The sequence below is a fragment of the Pinus tabuliformis genome, chromosome 3_1, assembly GCF_031772625.1.
Source record: "Pinus tabuliformis cultivar Carrire ecotype Pingquan chromosome 3_1, CPIR1, whole genome shotgun sequence".
Classification (NCBI taxonomy): domain Eukaryota; kingdom Viridiplantae; phylum Streptophyta; class Pinopsida; order Pinales; family Pinaceae; genus Pinus; species Pinus tabuliformis.
The window spans coordinates 143,182,320-143,202,799 of NC_142301.1; positions in this window are offsets into that span (position 1 = coordinate 143,182,320).

The window sequence follows — 20,480 nt, forward strand, 5'->3', positions numbered from 1 at the left end:
GAGTCTTTGGTGAGTTTGGGGAGAGCTAAGAATGAGATTCTTAGTGTAGGAAGAGGCTCTACAGTTGAGTGCACAGAGGCTTAGGGTGGAAGTCCGCAGCTGAGTGCGTGGACCCCTGCAGCTGTGTGCGCAGGGTAGTTTGAGTCTGTAAGAAGATTTGAAGCATTAATAAAGAGATTGTTCTGGAAATATCTGTGTTTGGTCCCTTTTACTTCTGTTATGAATAAATGTGACTATGTTATGATGAATAATGGGTTTATGAATTAATGCTGTGTTGATGCGCGAATCTGTATGTTTTACATTGTTATATGAATGCAAGTCATAATATCTATTTATGCGAAGAATATCTTAATGCATGTTAAAGTTATCAAATACTTAAGCCAATCTGGGTAATAACAGACGTAGGAGTGATTACAGAGGCACGTAAGTTGTAGATTCACCTATTCAGGGTCCGTGGAAGACATTCGTAGACCTTCGTGAAGGTTTAAGGGTGATTAAAAGAAGTATATCGATAAACCTTAAAAGGATTATCGATTTGCGCGAAGGAAGAGTTAGGGAATAAAACAACATCATAACCATCTCTAGGTGCGAAAACTTGGTTCTAGCATCCCCCCATACTGCTTCAAGTGAGAATTCAGTCCGCGCTTTGTGGATTAATGCCGAAAGGGCCAGTAGTGTAGGGATTTGTTTGGCAAACTTAACTCTGAACTTGGGTTAGGACCCATCAAGCCAACAAATGGTTCCATTTCTAGGACCGGGATATGCATAACGAGATGTGTGATGTCGTATCATTGGAATCCAACTAAGAAAGAGATCGAAACCTGGTTGGATAGATACATGTACACAGCGCAAGAAAAAAAGACTCTGCGATTGACGAAAGAACAGTGGTTGGACAGATACCTGTACACAGAAATACACAAAATCTTATTCTATTCCTTCCCGATTGAGTTATACGAGTGGATCGCAAAGTTGAAAGACGACCAAGAAAGGTGGAGGCTTAAATATCCAATTGTTTGGACACCGGAGTTAGTAAGGAGATTGGGAGCTTCTGAACATAATATCACGCATGCTATCGACCATTGGCTCGACCACATCATAGGAGGATTTGTGACAGAGTTCACGGTTGATACCTCTGTCAGTTACAGTGAAGCAGAGCGCCACTTCTTTAAAGGACCGTGAGGTAAGTATTTAAAATCACTAAATACTTGGATTAAGATGCTCTTGTGTGAACAACAGGTTATGCGGTTACCTTGATGTTTGGAGCTACGCGAAGTGGAAAGTCTTTCAGGGATAGAGGAAGAAAAGGTCCTGAGTATAGCCTGTTGATAGGACCTTTTTTGAATGACGACGAAAGAGCACCGTAGACTTCTCCCCTGAGCACTAGTCAGTTGATAAGACAAGGATTCCTGCGAATAATTACACCACCTCCACCGTCTCCATCCTTGCCTCCACCACTCACCCCATCACCCACACCAACGCCACCTCCACCTCTATTCAACATGGCGAACTCCGTAAAGGTACCTGTATTCAAGGGCATAGGAAATGAAGATCCAGACCAATTTTGGTTCATTGCGAAGGCTGTATGGGAAGCCTAGGGTATCACGGATGACCAAATGAAGAAAGCCATGCTGGTTAGTGCTCTTGTAGGTTTTAACCCCGTACAAAAATTACCTGCATACGGATTCTAAAACACATAAAATAAACAATGCGAGATCATAACACATAGAACACATATACACAAAGATTTTCCCCTAGATCCAAAAACCGGGACTACTAGCTTGATTTTTCATTATGTTCCTTTCAATGTTACAATACATATTTATACATGCCGAAGCATCCAATACCATGGACTGAAAACCATTGCGTCCAATACCATGGACCGAAAACCATCACGTCCAATACCATGGACCGAAAACCATCGCGTCCAAAAAACATGTGCGAAAATCATGCACAAAACCATAGGTGGGTCTGCCCAACCTAACATAGGGTCCAAAACCAAAATTTTCTGGGGCGCTGCCCCGGACCCCATAAAGTGGGGTTATGGGTGCCCTTCAAACCCCTTGTTAACTATGTGGAAAGAATATAACACAACCCAACATTCTCCCACTTGTTGTTTTCTTTCCACAGGGGGCCACAAGAGAGCTTAGTCATTTTCCCAACCCTGAAATGCCCATTGTCTCTCTACACCAAGAGAACTTCTCAGAGCTCATAGATTTTGTCAATGCAAATGCAGTATTCTTCAAAGTGTCCACCTTTACAAGCAACACCTTTTTGTCTTCTATCATATCCCTCACAAAGTGATACTGAACATCAATGTGCTTTGTCTTTAAATGATATGCAGGGTTCTTTGCCAAGAAAATTGCACTTTGGCTATCACAGTCTATCCTTATAGCTTCCTGTACTAACCCCATACTTGAACACAATCTTTGCAACCAAACTGCTTCCTTGCTTGCATGACTGGCTGCCATGTATTCTGCCTCTGTAATTGATAGTGTCACTACAGATTGTTTCTTACTCATCCAACTGACTGCACCTCCAAATAGGTTAAACACATACCCACTTTTAGATCTTCTCTGATCCAGATCTCCAGCCCAGTCTGCATCAAAAATGCCATGAATATCCAACACTTTGTCCAATCCTGGTCTTCCTTGGTAGCATAGACCATAATCAATAGTGCCACGCAAATACCTGAAAACCCGCTTCACTGCTGTCCAATGCTCCTTTCTTCGTTTTGACATAAACCTGCTCAATACTCCCACTGCATGTGCAATCTCTGTTCTAGTACAGACCATTGCATACATCAAGCTACTGACTGCACTTGCATATGTAACACGAGACATGTCCTCTTCCTCTTCTTGTGTCTTGGGACATTGTTCAGCAGATAACCTCACACCTACAGTAATAGGAACCTTCACCGGTTTAGTATCCTGCATATTAAACCTCTGCAGTATTGTCTCGACATACTTCCTCTGGTTTAACCAGAGCTACCTCTTTGCCCGATCTCTTTAATTTCCATGGCCAAAATATAGTTTTCAGCACCAAGATCTTTCATGTCGAATTTGGAGGAAAATTGGGTCTTCAAATCGTAGAGAATTTCTTTGTCATTTCCAACCAGCAACATATCGTCCACATACCAGACCAGATAAATAACACGGTCACCAATTAATTTAGAATACACACAGTGATGTGCTTTTCTTTTGGTGAAGCCAAGTGATCCGGACTTAAACAGGAACGCAACAAACTACAGAGATAACCATATACACAAAGATGCAGCGGAAATAATACTTCATTTCATTAAAAGAAAATACTGAAATATGCTTGCAACCAGAAATGGAAATAAACCAGCTAGAGCGATGGTAGCTTATCTCTGAGAAGAGATGTGGTGGCTACATGCCTCTGAACTGTTCTGAACTGTGTTACAATGAGGCTAGACGACCTATTTATTGTTGAGAAACAATGTAAAACCCTTCACATCCCAAAACCTAACCCTAGAAGATTGAACGCCAAATTGTGGGCCCCGTTTGGGTAAATTGGTACATCAATTTCCCAGGGTCGTAACTTTGGCATACGATCTCCATTTGACACGTACAATAGCTCGTTAGAAAGATCTATCCAAGCACTACCAGTTTGGGAAGGGAAACATCGGTCCATGGACCCATGTTGCTCCCAAATTTCCCAAAAAATGTCGTTTAGGGCCTCAAAACAGCTCTGGAAGTTTAGGACCTGAAAAACTGCAAAAAATAGTAAATTGTGCTACAATTTAGGAAACTGAAAAACTAAAAGAGACAGTTGTGGGGGTCCAAATGGGATAGGTGGGTGGCCACCAGCATCCACCTGGATCACCAAGTCCCCGTATAAATGTATCAAATTTCTGATACCACATTCTTGGTGACTGTTTTAACCATTTCTGATACTACATTCTTGGTGACTGTTTTAACCCATACAGAGACTTCATTAACTTGCATGCCATTTCTTTCTTACCCTTCACTGCAAAGCCTTCAGTTTGCTTCATGTAGATTTCCTCTTCCAGATCCCCGTGAAGAAATGCTGTCTTCACATCCATCTGTTCTATCTCAAAATCAAAAGCAGCAGCAATAGATAAAAGAAATCTAATAGAAGTTACCTTGGCAACATGAGAAAAAATGTCAGCAAAATCAATTCCCGGCATCTGGGAATAACCTTTTGCTACCAACAAAGCTGTGTATTTCTCCACTTTTCCTTCTACATTTGTCTTCTTTTTGAACACCCATTTGTTGCCAATGGGTTTCCTTCCATCCGTGAACTCCACCAGATCCCAAGCCTCATTTTTGTGCAAAGATGCCATTTCATCAACCATGGCCTCTTTCCAGAGTTTTCCATCCTCTGAATCTATTGCTTCCTTCACAGTTTTGGGATCATCGTCAGTAATAGATAAAGAAAAATTTGAACAGAAAGCAGATGGACTATACCTTTCAGGCTACCTTCTTTCTCGAACTGTTCTTCTCAAAGCCGGAGTTTGTGGCTCTTCACCTTCTGATTCCTCCTCTGCTGTAGAGTCTGAATCTTCCTCCTTAAGCTCAAACTCTATCTTCTCGGGTTCCTTCGGTTGGAATTCATGTTTAATAACATCTTTCACCTCTCTGAACACCAATCTCAGCTGTACACAACCTTCCTTGTTAGTGGGTTCCAAAGCTTATAACCCTTTAAACCATCCTTATACCCAATAAAGATACACGTTTCAGATTTACTATCTAGCTTGGTTCTTTTCTCCTTTGGAACATGTACATATGCATCACATCCAAATACCCTCAGATGTGAAAGAGAAGGTTTCTTACCAGTCCATACCTCTTGTGGAGTCTTATATTCCAATGCTGATGAAGGTGATCTGTTGACCAGGTAACATGCAGTCTCCATCACCTCTGCCTAGAATTCTTGTCCTAACCTGACACCATTGAGCATGCTTCTTGCCCTTTCCATCAACATTTTGTTCATTCTTTCTGCAAATCCATTTTTTTGAGGTGTATATGGAGTAGTCTTTTGCCGTGCTATACCACACTTCTTACAGAATTCTTCAAATTCCTTACTGCAAAACTCTCCACCATTATCTGTCCTCAGCACCTTTGTCTTCTTCTCTGTCTGGTTTTCCACCAGAGCCTTAAATTCTTTAAACCTGTCAAAGACTTCAGATTTCTTCTTAAGGAAATATATCCATGTATTCCTTGAGAAGTCATCTATAAATGATACATAGTACACAGACTTACCCAGTGATGGAACCTTCACAGGTCCAAACACATCACTGTGCACAAGTTCTAATATTTGTTTCGCCCTCTTACTACCAGAGGGGAAACTCACCCGATTTTGCTTCCCATATACACAATTTTCACAGAAATCAAAATCCAGAGATCTATTACTCATACCTTCTACCATACCTTTACCATGAAGTATCTAAAGGCCCTTTTCTCCAATATGTCCAAGCCTTTGATGCCACAGCATGGTCTTCTCTCGAGAGACCACTAGATTTTCTGCTCCACTTTCAGGAACCACAGAACTATTGCACCCATCAATAACATTGCTACCTTGTAGCTTGTATAGAGTTCCAATCCAAACTCCTCGCATAATACCAGTGCTCCCGAACCATCTTGCAGGTATCCTTCTCGAACACTGTTTTTACACCTGCATCATCTAGCTTGCTAACAGAAATCAGATTTCTAGCTAATGCAGGAATATGTAGAACACCTGGAAGCATTCTAATCCTTCCACCTTGCAACTTCAACTTTACTTTTACGTGACCAACGATTCTAGCCTTCCTGTCATCCCCAAGAAGACATCACCACCATCATATTTCTCATACTCGCAGAACCACTCTTTATGGGGAGTGAAGTGAAAGGATGCACTTGAGTCAATCAACCATGCCTCATGATCTACATGTGTACTTGAAGAAGCCAAGTACACATCCCCACCTTCATCTGAGGTGGTTTTCGCCTCTGCAGAAGAAGCCTCATCAGATCCCTTTCCTTTGTCAGGAGCTTTAGATTTACAGTCCCTTTTGTAGTGCCCTTCCTTTCCACATTTTCAGCACACCACCTTTACAAGTTTTCCTGGAGATTTAGATCTCCATTTATATTTAGATCTCCCATTCAATGACTTATTTTTGTTTCTATTCTGGGTCCGCCCTTGTACAGACAAGGCATCACCATTTTGGCTCTCCATATTTTTCCGTCTCATCTCGTCCGTCAGCAAGGATGACACTATTTCATCAAAATGCAAGGCAGTTGCATTGCTACCTATTGCAATAACCAGACTATCCCATGAATCTGGTAGAGAACACAATGAACTGATGCACTTATCTTCATCTGAAATTTTAATATCAACAGATGCTAACTGACTTACCACAGTATTAAATGCATTCAGATGCTCTGTCACCGAGTCTCCATCTTTCATCCTCAGGTTATACAACATTTTTCGTGGGAACAGTTTATTCACCAGAGACTTAGATTGGTACAAAGTCCCTAACTTGTCCCACAAAGACTTCGTCGTAGCTTCCCATGATACATTCAACAATACAGAATCTAAGACACACAATCGTATTGTGCTCTTTGCCTTCCGATCCAACTTATTCCATTCTTCATCGGACACTCCCATTGGTTTAGTACCCGGATCTACTGTGATCCATTGGTCTTTATCCATCAATAGATCCTCCATCTTGAGTTTCCACAACTCAAAACTCTGACCATTAAATTTCTCGATCTCTATCTTTCCACTGCTCGCCATCTTCTTTTAGCACCAGAATCAATCTCGTAGATCTCCCACTGAACAGGGTCTACCATAGGCCCGAGCGAAACCCCTCAGCAACAAAGGCGTCCCCTTGAAGCCAAAACAACTTTGATTCCAAATGTAGGTTTTAACCCCGTACAGAAATTACCTGCATACGAATTCTAAAACACAGAAAATAAACAATGCGAGATCATAACACATAAAACACATACACAGAGATTTTCCCCTAGATCCCAAAATCGAGACTACCAGCTTGATTTTTCATTATGTTCCTTTCAATGTTACAATACATATTTATACATGTCAAAGCATCCAATAACACGGGCCGAAAACCATTGCGTCCAATACCATGGACCGAAAACCATCACGTCCAATACCATGGACCGAAAACCATCGCATCCAAAAAACATGTGTGAAAATCATGCACAAAACCATAGGTGGGTCCACCCAACCTAACATAGGGTCCAAAACAAAAATTTTCCCCGGACCCCATAAAGTGGGGTTACGGGTGCCCTTCAAACCCCCTGTTAACTACGTGGAAAGAATATAACACAACCTAACAGCTCTGCAGGACCGCACACTAACGTGATACATTAAGTACAATACTGATAACCCAATGTCTGTGTTGGAATATATCCAGGCCGCGTTGAATAGAGAATTCACTAGACCTAAGTCTCAAGCACAGTCGATTGTAGGATTCAAGGAGATCATGATGAAGCCAGGGGAGATGCCCTGGGATTTGGATCAAAGACTGAAGTGTATGATCCGTGAAGCCAACATGAACCTAACTAATGGGCAGCACCGCGAAAGGTTTGTGGCCTTGCTTCTGCCCCACCTAAGGGTTGCACTATCAAAATAGAAGATTGGGAAACAAACGGAAGCTATGGAAATTGTAATGAGGCTACATGAGACCCCAATGCAGGATGCTAATTTGTGGGTTCAGCAGATACATGCATAGTTGAAAAACCTTTGTCTCCAAATGCAAAGTCTGAAGCAGGATAGAACAACTTGGCCAGTGTCGCACGAAGAAGTTTGGTGCATAAAATGCAAGGGTCAGGGGCATGACAAGGATCATTGCCCAGTCTTCACGAACTATGTTGCAACAGGAGGACCAATGTCTCTACGTCCAGAGGCTGCGGTAGGTCCAAGTGAAGGGTCTGCGCTATGGTGCGCTATATGCCAGGTGGCTAGGAAACATGTGACTGAAAATTTCCATTTGCTGCAGAAATTCATGTAGACACCACAACAACTCTTTTGCAATTTCTGTCAATCAATAGGCCATGACGAGTGCAATTTTGGAAGGTACGAATTGATGATGGACATGACACTTGCATATAGGGTGCAAACAGAAACACGACCTCCAAACCAAGGTGTTGGGGGAACACGAGGTGAGTATCAGGGGCGCGACCGAGGCTGAGGTGGAGGAGGGCCTGAGAGTTACAATTGCAGAGGCCCAGAACACTACGTGAGGGACTTTTCAAATTCGACACTATTGTCATGCCGCTACTGTACTCAGTTTGACCATGTGACTGAAGATTGCCCAATATTATTGGCTAAGATTCGCGAAAAGGGGGTGTAGCCTCCACAACCAATGCAAAACCTCTAGATGATGAGGGTTGAGCCCTACGAGGAAGACCCTAAGGTAAACCTTATGCTGCGAAGCAGAACTACGATGGGAGAGGATAAAGGCAAGCAGCCTGTAGAAGGCGAATGGGTTAGCAAAGCAATAGAATAAGGAGACTGGGTTTGATCTGGAATGCACAAAAGAAACTTTTATGGAAGCAAAGTAAAGCTTCACTGAGGCCTCTACCTCAGGAAGTCAGGAGAAACCAACTGAAGAAATGGACCCATCCATGATTACCACATTCTTGGAGACCTGCATGAAGCTGCTCCATGACAGTAAGGCTGTGAAGGGCCTGTAGGAACTGATCAATTGGTGCACTGGTAAGGATGGAGATATTAGTGAACCGCACATGGTCATGAAGCTTGGCAAGCACAAGGCAAGGACTGGGTGTGAAATGAGACTCACCGCACATATATGAGAGTATAAGATGGAACAAGTTATCTTGGATCTGGGATCCGACGCTAATGTTTTGCCAAAATAGACTTGGTAAAGAATGGGGAGACCTACACTCTAGTGTTCTCCAATATAGTTTAGAATGGCGAATCAATTGAAGATTATCACAATGGGGAGGTTGCAAGGGGTCACAGTTGACATCGAGGGTGCGAGCGCACTGGTAGATTTTGAAGTAATAGAGATTGTGGATGATAGCAATCCATACCCTGTGCTCCTTGGAATCGATTGGGCCATTGACATGAATGGGGTAATCAACCTGAAGAAGCAGAATATGATCTTTGAAAAGAAGTCGCTCCGCATAGTGGTGCCACTAGATCTCGTGGAGGGACCGCGCTATACAGAACTAGTCCAAGATTATGAAAGTGATGACCATCTGGACCAGGTTTACAAAATAACAGCATGAGACTAGGATTGGGTGAATTGGAAAGCGGACGAACGTCTTGCATGGGACCGCAAAAGATCCTACACGTCAGATTCAGACTAAGAATTAGAGCACTGGTAGAATCAACAACATGATGTATCTACGCTGCGTTGTAATATAATGACAAAGTCATTGCACTATGTGTCATTCGAAGTCAGGGATCTGCCTCATTACGATGGTCTAATTGATGTTGACTGCTTTTTGGATGCATTTGAACGAGAAGTGCCAGAGAAACATTACTTCCATGCCTTGGAATGGGTACTGCGCGCTACGCCCGCATGATGGTGGGGTACACACAAGGATAGTTTCAATGATTGGCGGGACTATAGGAGGATGATGAGAATACGTTTTGGGTGGCCAAAAGTGCGGATGATAGATAAGTATGATTGAAGGGATGATTCACGTGATCGCCTGGCCAAATGGACTAAAGCTTATGGAGTGAAGCCCCAGCTTGAATGGGTGCATCTATTTTGTCATCCCCTGGGTGTCATCCCAATGAATTGGTACTTGGAAACCGAGCTCTCCCATGGATTGAAGAGTGGGACATCTTGCGCTAAGGATTTCTAATGACGTTCAGCTTTGAGGATGGGTTTGACTCTATTGACGTGGCACTACAAGAGGTTAAAGCAATGATATTTAGGATACCGCAAGATCCTTTGGACCTGGTCCAACCTGATTGGACTACCCAGCTAAGCCACACACTGGAATGCTATAACGTGACCATTGAAGAAGAAGACGAGGATCCCCAAAACATTAATATTCCAGAAACTGAAGGTCACTGCAAGGTTGAAGGTCCATAGATAAAGGATCCTGATATAACTACGCCGCTGAAAACTAGGCAGGTTAACATTGGCATAGAGGCGGAACCAAAATTTGGAAAGATTGGGGACTGTTGGGATGATGTGACAGTAGACAAGGTCGCTAAGCTCCTCCGTGAATATTAGGATTTATTCCCCATGAATTTTTATGATTTAAACAGGGATAATAGGAGACCTAGGTGTCATGAAGATCACCCTAAAATGGGATGTGAATCTGTAAAACAAAGACCTTACCGCCTTAATCCTAAGTATAAGGAAAGGGTTTGCACTGAGTTAGATAAGATGCTCATGGCAAGAATTATTGAACCAGTGGAAGAATCCGATTGTGTAAGCCCGATAGTGGCTCAGGAAAAAAAAACATAAAGAAGAAATAAGGATATGCGTGGATCTCTAGAAGCTGAATGATTCTTGCATGCATGATCCCTTCCCAACCCCGTTCACTAACGAGGTCCTGGATAATGTAGGCGGCCAAGAAGCATACTCTTTCACTGATGGGTTCTCTGGGTACCATCAGATAAAAATCGCACCTGAGGACAGAAGCAAGACGACCTTCGTCATTGAATGGGGATGTTTTTAGTACACTGTAATGCCTTTTGGACTGAAGAATGTGCCAGCAATCTTTTCGCACGTAGTCATTGCGACATTCAAAGAATTCATTCATAAGTTTCTGGAGGTATACTTTGATGATTGGATAGTGTTTAGATTGTCAAGCGTCATGTGGAAAGTCTGCGCTTGATGTTAGATACATGTCAGAGATATCAGATTGCACTCAATCTGAAGAAGTGTCTGTTTTGTGTCCCTTTCAAGATCCTACTGGGTCATGTGGTATGCATACAGGGATTGATGGTAGACTCTACGAATATCGTGGGGATAATCAACTTGGAGGCACTAAGGAATGTGAAACAGCTGCGCGCAACTTTGGGGCGTACCAGATACTATAGGAAGTTCTTAAAGAGCTATGCCTAGATCACCATGCCCATGGAGAAATTGTTGCAAAAGGATGCTACATTCTGTTGGAGTGATGAATGCTAGAAGAGCTTGGATGTGCTGAAAGAGAAAATGGTCACCGTGTCAATCCTAGTCTTCCCGGATTGGAAGAAGGAATTTCATGTGCACGTGGATGCCTCATGTATTGCGCTGGGGGCCGTGCTGACACAGGCGGGCGAGGGGGAATTGGACCATCCTATAGTATTCGCGACCAGGAAGTTGTCCAAGGCTTAGAAGACCTATTCCACTACAAAGCGTGAAGGACTAGCCATGGTATACATGCTCCAAAAGTTCAGACACTAGTTGCTAGGTGGACCTTTTAAAATGTATACAGATCATTCTGCATCGAAATACCTGGTCAATAAGCCTGTGCTGGGGGGAAGATCTACAGATGGTTGTTATTGTTCCAAGAGTATGACTTTGAAGTTATTGTGAAGCCAGGATGACTGAATGCGGGACCTGATCATCTGTCGTGCATTGAAATGGGAGAGGAACCTACTAATTTAGAGGCAGGGTTACTTGACACACAATTCTTTGCAGTGCATGTTGCGGACAGTCACTTTGAAGATATCATACACTTCCTTACACCAAGAACTACCCCAGAAGGGTATACAAGCCAGCAGAAGAAGGAGTCAGTAGTGTGCACATCAGACTTCTCCGTCATTGTAGGACACTTGTACAAAATGGGGTCTAACGAAATCTTGCGACGTTATATACTTGACTTTGAGAAAAGCAACATTCTCGTGGAGGCTCATGGAGGAGTTGCAGGAGGACATTATGGAAGAAAAACGATAGCGCAGAAGGTTCTACGTGCTGGGTTGTGGTGGCCAACTCTGCATAAGGATGTGAAAGCATAGTGTAGGGCTTGTGACGCATGTTAAAGGATTGACAGGCCATCGCGAAGGGATGAACTACCTTTGATGCCACATGTGACATTACAACCATTCAAGAAATGGGCGGTCGACTTTGTGGGCCCAATTCAGCCTCTGGGAAAGGAGACAGGTGTGCGATACATCATCACCGTGACAGAGTGCTTGACTAGGTGGGTGAAGGCGCAGCCTATGAAGGACTGTATAGGCGTGATAGCAGTGAAGTTTCTTTTTGAATATGTATTGACAAGATTTGGTTGTCCAAAGATCTTGATGAGCGATCACGGTACACACTTTCTTAATGAAACAATCAATGCGTTGATAGAAGAATTTCAGGTGTATCATCAGAAGAGCATGCCTAATCACTCGCAGGCCAATGTGACAGTGGAAGCATTCAATAAGATACTTGACAACACACTAACGAAGGTATGCAATGCTTAGAGAAGTGACTGGGATGTGCGTGTACCAGTGGTGTTATGGGCCTACAGAACGACTTGTAAGAAGTTGACTAGGCAAACACATTTCGTACTCGTGTATGGCGTAGAAGCTGTGATGCCAATGGAATAAATTTTACCTAGTCTGTGCATAGCAACACTCATAGGAATGGCGGAGCGCGGAGCCTTGGAAGAGAGGCTCGCGCAGCTAGCAGAGCTTGAGGAGGACCGATTTCTAGCTGGATTTCATCAACAATTTCAAAAGGAGCGCGAAAAGGCATGGCACGATCGACACATCAAACTACGCACCTTCAAGGTAAATGATCTGGTCTTGTTATATGACAGTAAATTTGATAAATTTCCAGGGAAATTCAGGATGCACTGGCTAGGACCATATGTCATCAAGGAGATTACCGATGGTGGAGCAGTTCAGTTGGTCAAATTGAATGGAGAACCCTTCCCAGGGAAGGTGAATGGTAGCTGATTGAAGCCATACATTGGTGATCTAGCTAGGTGACTATATGAGGGAAGCACAGTCTCAATGCTCCAGGCAGCTGAAAGGAAGCGCGAGACTATAAACTACACTGCTCGGGTCGGAGAGCTGCACGATCGGGGAACTGCGCGGAATGAAGATATGTCACAATGCCCACGGAAGCGTGTAGGGGGGTGCACTACTAAGGAAGCAGCTGCGCAGAGCAACCGGAAAAGTGACCGTTAAAGTAACTGTTCATGGTTTGACAATGAAAAAATGGCCAAATGGAGCAGGGGGGCAACATTTAAGTCAGACTTTATGGATCAGATCTCTAAAAATCTGCCGCCAATCTAGCATTAATGAACCGTTTTTGGGGGGAACTGTCGGATTTGAATTTGAAAGTGCCTATAAATTACAGGTGGTTGCGCAGCGAAAAACACTTGGCATTTTGAGAATTGAGTTGTTGAGCTCTTAGGCGCACATGAACCGTGAAACCTACGAGCTTTTGCTAGCAAGGTCTATCTTTGAGACATTGCCACAGGCGAATCAGGAAATATTACATAGCATTATGTCGATGCCCACTGAAACTATGAGCGCGAAAGCAACGACAACCGAGGGAGTTGTCCCAGAGGTGGCTATGGAAGCGGAAGGAGCTACCTCGGAGGGAGCGCCTGCAGAAATACCAAAGTCTCCATGGACACCTAGGCCAAGGCCTACCCTGACCACGGAGGGTCCCAAGATCAAGAAGGGAAAGCAGGCCGCACCATCGCAGCTGGTGTGCGCATCTTCCAGGAAACACCCCCCAGAAGATTAAGCCCACTACACTGGAAAAGGGAAAGATAATTAACTTAGAGCCAGAAGAAGAGGAGTTTAAGGATATCCCAATGGACGATGAGGATGTTGGGATGGAAACATAGGATGTTGAAATTGTGGGGTTTGACCCCATCACCAAGCTACCTGAGTACGTTCCTCCGTACAAGGGAAAGATGAAGGTTCCCAAAGAAATTGATGAGACTAAGGTCACCCTGCATACACCCCTCTTACCGGACCAGATTGTGTTTGAAGGACCGCGCTTGGGGCGTGTTCCGCTTTTGAAATTAGAAGACTGGGATTTAGAGGACACCGAGCGGTTTCCTCACCTAGCAACTGATCAACTCATGCACCGCGTGTTGCATAAAACTACTGGTGTAACCGTGTTGATGGTGTGGAAGTGGCTGAGAGGCGTGGATAAGATAGGATTTCTTAACCTGCTATGGGTGCAACATTACAACCACAAACCCATCACAATGGTGGTAATCATGCAGTTACTATGTTTGGTGCACGATGGGTGTTTGTGGTTGGAGGAGCCAATACCCATCACTGATAGACAGATCCATAGGATCACGAGGCTGCTATACATAGGGAAAATCCATCCATGGAGTTTGGCAGAAAGACTGGTGAACATGTCCTCGCGGAGGCCATGAAGGAAAAGTTCAAGTTAGTGAAGAAGCCACATGGCTATGCCATCTCAAGCATCTGCGACCCGGCGGTCAAAGTATCCGCACAACTCTTGGCAAGGAAGGTTATTGATAAGTGTTGCGTAGACGAAGTGCCGACACCAGTCATAGATTTGGCGGCCCAATGGACGGAGGGAATTCAATTCAATTGGATATGCTATCTCTGATGTGAGTTCCCAGCTAACTGCTGTGAGGCATAGGATCTCAGCAAGACATTTCACTATGCATTGCTCTTGCTATCCATAGTGCAGGTAGCATGGGAGCTACCTGAAGACAATCAGTTCCCTTCGGTTGCGCCGGACCTACCAGAGGCCACAAAGTATGCTTCACTGTGGGTGACCAAGGATCCTCAACAGGTAAAGGACAACAAAATATTTTGGACTATGATGGAGATGAATGTGCACATGGCCATCAACCAGAAGTTGTGGCTATTGCCTACCAACTTTGACAAATCACAGGAGTACGCAGAATTCATGGTTGATTTCCACCATGTATTAATAAGGGCAAGGAAGGACCCAGAGTGGAAGTGGCATGACTTGTCCTACTTGGCGACGGATGACACGATTCAAGCGGTCCTTGATAGATGTTCGAAAGAATAGCACATTGCCTTGTACTTGACTGCTAGATATAGCGAGACCGTCATGCAACGGAAGAAGGAAGAAGCCAAGAAGAAGATGGAGCAGTTGGCCGCGGAGAGGCAAAAGGAGGTCGATGCTAAGGCTATGGCAGAGCACACTGCTACGTAGAAAGCAGGAGGATAGTGAGGACATGTAGGAGGAGAGGAGCACGGCTCTGACAAAGAGAAATCACCTTCACCAGAGACAAAGGAAGAAGTAAATGAACCAACAAAGCAGGGAGGAGCGGACCTAGAAATGACTCTGTTCCGCCTCAAACACACCAGGGGTCTAGAAAAGCTAGGATTGCGGAAGATGTCCAAGGCGAGAAAGACGTCTTTGGATCTAGTTATCCTGACAGATAGGGATCTAAATGATATAGGGGATACGGTGCGGGATTCCACCGTAGAACTGCTGCTGCAGTTCGAGCAGCAGCATCAACAGGCATTAGGCGCTATTCGGACGAGTCTGCACGAGCTGTAGATCCATGCTTTACAGATGCAGACCAGTGTGGTGCCAACCAATGTGGCCATTAGCACCTTTGAAGTCGCGGAGATGCTGCACGTTAGGGACCCTCGAGCCATAATAGTGCCAGGCGGAGCATTGACAAGAGTGACTGACACTGACAGACCCGTCAGCACCCTCAAAGGTGTGGGCCTTAATCTGGCAGCGCTTCCTAGCGAAGTGCTTTATCTTTTGCAAGATGGTGTGATCACAGAAGTTCGGGCCCATGATCAACGTGCTTTGTAGGTGATCAGCGACAAAAAGGTGAATAATGCTCAAATGGCAGTACAACGCCACTCTGCTCTCAACCTTGTGGCCAAACTCACAGATAAGAACCAATAACTCACTAAGGTTGTAGACAAAGCATGCCAGACTATCCCGGAGCTAGACATCCCCAAGGTTGAGCTAGTCAATGTGCGGGTTAGAAAACTTGATGCGGGAGTGCGCGATGCACGCACAGAGTTGGCCAAGGTTTAGTTGGAGCTGAATCTCAAGATCGTAGAGTTACATTTGAAGGCCCAGCCTTCGACTCCGTCTAAAGTCAGGGAGCAACACGCGATTGCTGTGGCAGATGCGGTAGTAGCAGTAGCAAGTGCAGTGACAAAATTCATGACACTTTTTGAGCAGTCGCTCGAGGTCCTCACCAGCCTACAAGAGGACCCCAATGTACAGAGGCTAGAGATAGAAGTGTGGAAACTACAACAATGCTACGATGAGGTTAAGGCAACAACGCGAACTGTTGTCATCACACAAAGGCTCGCAAAGCTACAGGAGGCCAAGGCACTGAAGGAACAGGTAGATTCAGTGCAACACAAGTAAGTCGTGATGAAGGCTTGTTTGAAGCCTTTTTTAGATGAGGCCTATGTGATCGCAACTACCATTGAAGGCAAGTTGGCTAGTCTGAAGGAGACTCAACAGAAACTACAGACTACTAGCGCAGGGCCAGTGACAGAACAGTTGGTTGAAGAGATGAAGCAGGCAACGATGCAGTGCACTACCGAGGTGGCAGCTGTTCAGGTCAAACTGGAAGGTCTGTGCGACAAGATCTCTGCACCAGCCGAGTGACTTGAGGGCGAGTCACCATGTTTGTGTCGGGGGCTTGTTAGGAACGAGTCCCTGGGGTCAATTTTGGATTAAACACCCAAGTTTTGGGGTAGAAGGCCCGAATTTTGTGTAAATAAAAGTAAAGTCTCCGCATTTTGTGGTCGTGGAGTGCGAAGATGTCTAAAGATAAAAGGGTTTTCCGCCCTTAGTTTAGATAAGTTGTGTTGGTTTTTGAGATCTACCCATGGTCCGTGGACCATGGGATTGTATAAAAAGGGAGGAAAGTAAGTAAGTTGGAGGTCACGAGTCTTTGGTGATTTTGGGGAGAGCTAAGAACGAGAGTATTAGTGTAGGAAGAGGCTCTGAAACTGAGTGTGCAGAGGCCTAGGGTGGAAGTCCGCAGCTGAGTGCGCGGACCCCTGCAGCTGTGTGCGCACGGTAGTTTGAGTCTGTAAGAAGATTTGAAGCATTAATAAAGAGATTATTCCAGAAATATCTGTGTTTGGTACCTTTTACTTCTGTTATGAATAAATGTGACTATGTTATGATGAATAATGGGTTTATGAATTAATGTTGTGTGGATGTGCGAATATGTATGTTTTACATTGTTATATGAATGCAAGTCATAATATCTGTTTACGTGAAGAATATCTTAATGCATGTTAAAGTTATCAGATACTTAAGCCGATCTGGGTAATAACAAACTTAGGAGTGATTACAGAGGCGCATAAGTTGTAGATTCACCTGTTCAAGGTCTGCGGAAGACAGTCGTAGACCTTCGCAAAGGTCTAAGGGTGATTAAGAGAAGTATATCGATAAGCCCTAAAAGGCTTATCGATTTGTGTGAAGGTAGAGTTAGGGCATAAAATGAAATCATAATTATCTTTGGGTGTGGAAACTTGGTTCCAACATCCCCCCATACTGCTTCGGGTGAGACTTCAGTCCGCGCTTCACAGATTGATGCCAAAAGGGCTAGTAGTGTAGGGATTTGTTTGGCAAACTTAACTCTGAACCTGGGTTAGGACCCATCAAGCCAACAATCTATAAAATTGAAGTCGAAAATAGTTGTTCTTCAGCTTCCTGCAAAGTATTCTCTGTCCATTCCAATTGATTTGCATACTTTTCTATCTCAGGCCTTGAGGTATGGATGTAGGGAGTAGTTTTATTTTCTACTCTGAGCTTTGAAATAATACCCCAAGGGTCATAAGACCATGTAAAACTCAGGCTGAATTTCATCTCTTTAAGAAGTTTGTCTGCTTCTTCACCTGTTGTCTTGGTATTGCATATAAATGGGCCCACTTGTGTCTTTATGTGAAACTGTGATTTCTTCTTAGCCACCACAAAATGAATGTCATCATAATTTAACATTTCTATGATGTATTCCAGGGCAGAAATCCTCATGGGGAGGTATTTTGGAAGTCTGTATGGTGCCAATTCGCATCCATAAACTCTAATTTATGTGTAGTTTTGGTATAAATACCAATCTCCAGTCTTGGCCTAATATGTTAGATGTAAAATCCTTTTAATATATTCACTGATTCTAGGTTGTATGGAACTGTTAAGGATGTTCATGGCCGGGTGAAAAAACTCCTCAATAAACTGCTTGTAAGAGAATTCCTGTTGCTCTTTCATGACCAATAAAGTCCAAAAAATCACAAGCTGTTGGTTTCCTTCATCATCTAGCTTCTTCATTGCAAAATTGAACCTATCTGCTTGATAATAAAGGAACATGTAGATTAAAATGGAAGTGTAATTAAACACCTTCTCTATTGGAAATTTCAAAAATTGTTCATGAATGCTATCAGCCAAGAATTGACTGAAATTGAATAAAATGGATGGTTTACTATCTGTGGAAAATATGGAGAGGAAACCTAGAATGGGCTCATCTACCCACTGATTAGAATAATAACCCAAAATGTATGAAATTATGGATATTATTTGTTTAGCTTGATTAGGATAGATAGTGGAAGGGTATGGAGGGTTTTTCTTGGGTAATTGAGCATTTTTAGGCAAGAAGATCTCAAAAATTTTGCCTCTTGTAGTGAAATCAAGCTTCTGATAAAGCTGGGTGAGGGATTCTAAGGAGAAAGGAGCATTATTTTCCATAGAGGGAGCCAACATCATCTAGTTTATGGATTGGGCAATAATGGTAAACAAGATGTCACCAGATGGGTCCATAATGGCTCTTTGGGTAGGGACATAATAGGCCTGACATTTTATGGTGAATTCAGGGGCTTGAAAGGTTAGAGGGAAGATATAATGGGGAAGATTTGACTCCCAGAGTCCAATTTCATCAGTCTTGTTTGCATCCTTGTCTTCCAACCAACATTATAGCTATAAAAACTCACAGTCACACTTGGTTTCATTAATCTGATAATCCCTGTTGGCTAAAGGGATGTTATCTAAATCTATGGAGGGGGGGATCAAGGGATTGACAATTTTCTCCTGGGTTTTGCTTTTTGGAGGCATGATTGTATCAACGAAAAGTAACAATAAGAGAAAGGAAGGCTTACCGGGAATCAATTTAAATTGAATGAATTGTCAGGGGAAAAGAGACTGAGGGTTGTCAATTCCAATCTTGGTCTAATTGCTTGAATACTTTGAAAATGATCGTTGTGTAAAAGCTGTGAATTACATGGGATAAGCCAGTGAAAAGGAGAGAAAGGTGATGTTTCGAAAGATTTTTTAAGGTAGAGAGGTGAAAACTGTTGGAGGTGGTGTGGGACCGTTAAGTTTGAATAGTTACCCGGGAAGGCGAATTGAATGCTAAACGGTTATTTTTTCGCGAGAGTAATTAATTGGATAACAGCAAGGCGATGTCACGGGAGGTGAGTGGCAGAGTTGTGGAAGTGGGGACATGGTAAAGCAGGTGAAGGGAAAGGTAGTTTCAGAGGGGGTAGAGGGTGGTAAGTAGTATTGCAAGGGGAGGTACGAAATCGGGAGAGGTGCCATGTTAGGATGGGGCCCGGTGGAAGAAACAACCTTTTCGGACCCCCCTGGAGGTAAAGGTAGGATGGAGAGGGGGGTCGAAAAAAGATATGGACCGTGGATCATGAGGGGGAGAGGATCCTGATGCTCTGACAACGTTGTCCTTTAACCAAATACGACAAAGAAACCATCGCCCATATGCACTTTTTATGCTTTTCTTTCGAACATATGATAAAGGTGAAATATGAAATATATGAAAACACTTTATCCTATCATGCATGTTTTTCCTTTTTACAATGTCCTTAAACTTAGGATAAAATGGTGTATAAGCATACTTATAAAACCAACTATTTTACCTACCCTTAACTAAATTAACATTTTATTCTACTAAGGGGTGCACTTAGACTAGAAAACCCATATTATTTTATTTTATAAACAATGAAAAACTATCTAAATCCTATCACTTATTTCTCCTATTGATTTAGATTAAACAATTGAATCAATGTCATTTTCTACCTAACTACTAATTTACCAAGATTAAACTATTTGGAAAATCTTTATTCTCTAGTCTAATTTACAGAAATTTAAACATGTTTAACCATGATCATATTGTATGATTAAACCCTTGGGTCTATGGTAAAAAGATGTAAAGTCTTGCGATTTTTGGATGCCGAACGCATAGGTAATTAGGATTAAAAGGGGTTTTAGCCCCTTGTCTATGTAAAGTTGAGTCGATCTTGACTTCCACCCTTTGTCTGCGGACCATGGGATTGTATAAATAGGTGTGTCTTAGAAAGTCTAAGGCAAGAATTTGATGATGATGGATGTAATGGGCCAATCGAAGATAGCGCAAAGAAGTGAGTCATACAGGAGGGAAAGGCTTTGAAGCTAACTGCACAGAGGCCTAGAATAGAGTCCGCCGCTGAGTGCGCGGACCCCTGCAACTGAGTGCACAGGGAGGTCTTGAGTCTGTAATACCATATTGAAGATCAATAAAGACAACTGTTGAATAATTCCTGTGTTTATCTGTTTACTTATGTTGTTTATGTTTGCGATATATACT